Source organism: Limulus polyphemus, unplaced genomic scaffold (assembly GCF_000517525.1).
Source record: "Limulus polyphemus unplaced genomic scaffold, Limulus_polyphemus-2.1.2 Scaffold719, whole genome shotgun sequence".
Taxonomy (NCBI): domain Eukaryota; kingdom Metazoa; phylum Arthropoda; class Merostomata; order Xiphosura; family Limulidae; genus Limulus; species Limulus polyphemus.
The window spans coordinates 12,692-15,739 of NW_013666329.1; the positions used below are offsets into that span (position 1 = coordinate 12,692).

At 33.2% G+C, this 3,048-nt stretch overlaps 1 protein-coding gene across 1 annotated transcript in view; it reads left to right on the forward strand.

Annotated features, from left to right (window-relative positions):
• The first annotated feature begins 555 nt into the window (after nucleotides 1–555).
• Nucleotides 556–3,048, forward strand: part of LOC106460152 — a 46,167-nt gene continuing 43,674 nt past the window's right edge. The window contains exon 1 of the mRNA XM_013919839.2: nucleotides 556–741. The gene's annotated coding sequence lies outside the window, so the exon portion shown is untranslated. The remainder of the gene's footprint in view (nucleotides 742–3,048) is intronic.

Genomic DNA, 3,048 nt, shown 5'->3' on the forward strand with positions numbered 1-3,048 from the left:
AATAGCAGTATTAAGTGTAATTCTTATCAACACTTCAACAGCTGAAAGTGTGAAACACATTAAGCAGCATTTATGTAATAATAGAAGGACCATAATATGTATACTAGTAAGACTGTAATTTAAGTGGTAACAAATAAACGTTATATTAAAAACAACGTCAGTGTGGTATAATCATGAAAAAAAAAACGTGTTAATTTCATTATAAATTTCACTCGTAAAATACTTTTAAAGAATCTGAATTGTCTTTTGTTTAGTGAAAACTTCTGCGACGAAACTGGGAACTAAAACTTGAATATTGATTAAAAATGTATTTAAAAAACCACACGTAGAAATAGAATTCTTTGGATGTCTCTTTTTTCCTAAATATAAAGTTTATCAAAGTGGAACGCCTGCTTTGAAAAATAGAGCTATAAATTAACACTAGATGGCGGTTTGTGGCCATTGGTTTCCTCAAAGTTCATAAAGGAGCTAATGTTAGGCGCGAGTGCTCTAGTTGTGCTTATAAAACACTCGGAGAGCTGGATGTTGTTTCATACAGAGTCTAGGGTTTGAGAAGAAAGGCAGAAAAGGATGCTTCTTACAGAAGTAGCTTTCGTATCTACTCAGGAGCTGCATTTATGAACTAATGCAACAACCTCATCATTAGAGTTACTACCGCTCTTTCAAGCAAATTGAAATTGTGTAGTTAAACAACGATGGAAAACACAAATTGAAGCGAGACCGAGTTTCTGTGTTAGCAAGGTAAGGATATCACTTTGTGTAATCTTAAATAAGTACAGTTTAGCTATGTCTTTACCAGTTTCGTCTGCAGTTTATCTTACTTATTCTTCGTTTAAAGATATTACTCACTCGGATTGTAATCACTAAGGAAAAAGAAGAATAAAAAGCTATTATTGGAGACTGGATATTAAAGTCTGTAGATTTCTTCAAAATGTACTATTAACAAATTTAGGGATAAGTCTAAGTTTAGCAGCACCACGAATGATGATTACCATCGGTTAAAGTTGTAAAACAATAGGTTAATTCTTTTGTGTGATCCTTTTCGTTTACTTGAGAACGAAACAATAGGTATTGATGTAATAAACAGGAAAAAAATTAACAATGAAGTAGCTAAGACTTTCGTATTTCTTCGGGGGAAAATAAATAGAGTTACTATGAATATTATAAAACACGTAAATCGAGGAAGAAATCAAGTTAAGAAATTTCGTTTTGTTGTATACTGATAAACGACTAAAATACAAGATTAAACGTCAGCAAACTGTAAGATACAGATTTACTAATATATTTAACCTGTAAATGTTGGCATTGAAAATATAACAAAACCCAAACAATAAAGATGTCAAGGTAAAAGATTTATCTTGTAGTGGATACTACAGTCAGATTAAAAGAAAGAAAAGCTAGAAACATTAAACCAGAACATAATCTAATACACTTAGATAAAAAATATGCATTAATCCTAACAGGGTCTGAATGACCGAGAGGAGCATTATTTGAACTTTTCTACAAAAATAAAAGCAATAATTATGAAACGTTTATGTGAAGATTAGTTTATTTTCAAAATTATATTAGTATTTAGTGTAAGTATGTAATGATGATAATAATACGGCTGAGACATGATGCTGACATAAGTGCTAAGGACACGTTTAGAATCAAAAACGAGATTAAATATTCATAGCAAACGTTTGAATACACACAATGAATATTTATATCCTAACTGGTCATTCTAATTAATCAGAGGTAGTCTGATGTATCGTATAATTAATCTGTGAAGAAAATAAAATATTTATTGAATCAAAACTTGATCGAATATTGGGTTACAGTGTGTGTGTGTGTGTGTGTGTGGGTATAAATGTCCTTGGTATGGAAGAAACCTTCGTAAACTTTAGTCCCTGCCGCGGAATGAAAAAAATATTTAACCAGTCTGTGTGGTTAGTTTATTCTTCCTCAGTACTTTGGTGACAATGTCTACCCAAAGTGTTTCTTCTTTTGAACTGAAATGAAAAAAGGAATGGATGACCATACCAAAGGACGAAGCCTTGACGTGGCGGTATGACTTTCAAAGTAAAAATCGCCCGACAGTCATGGAGAAGCTTTCTTTGTCTCATTTTGTGTTAAAATAGAATGAATTGGAGGGGGGACTTCTTCATAAACAAACTTATTATTAATAATGTTAGGAAAATATGTAGGTTGAAGAAATCATTTTAACACAAAAATACGATACCCTATAACCCGATTGCTTTCGAAAGGTGGACCTTTCTTCTTCCTAGTTTGCCCTTTGAAGAAGAAAGGTCCAAGTACTTGGGTTATAGGGTATCGTATTTTTGTACAAATCATATTTTGTCACGTCCAAGATGGCTGCGCCACCACTAGGTTTCAGCTAGAAACCATTGGATGTGACGTCATTAAAGATGTCCGTAGCCATTGGAAAGCACCATCTTTAATATCAGTCGGAAATGTCATCATCTAAGATGGACGCGCCCACTGAAGAGGAGGTTAACCAGATGTGAACCACTTGAACGCTTTTACGTCACAGATGTCAAAATCAAACGAAGGTTAAACAAATTTTTAGCTTTTTTTTAAATGACCAGTTTAATATTGATTGTAGCAGCCCAGCTTTGTAAACCTCCATCTTTTGATAATATCCAGTTTATTTTCATCCTCTGTTTCGTTTGGTTGTTTGACGAACTTCTAAATGGGATCACATCTAAGTTGGAGATAGAACGTTAATCTCTTAATATAACTCTTCAGAATTGCTTTCTTACAATTGGTATAAAAATTTGCTTAGCTTCTGATCAGTTTCTGGTCTTGCTTCTATTTCAGTAGCTCAGCTTTTACTTTGTTTACTCTCTGAACCATAATCTTCATTGTTTTCCTTTTTGGATCTATTAACACTCAGTGCACCTTCATCATTAGTCTTACCTCTATTTTTGGATCTATTAACACTCAGTGCACCTTCGTCATTAGTCTTACCTCTATTTTTGGATCTATTAACACTCAGTGCACCTTCATCATCAGTCTTACCTCTATTTTTGGATCTATTAACACTCA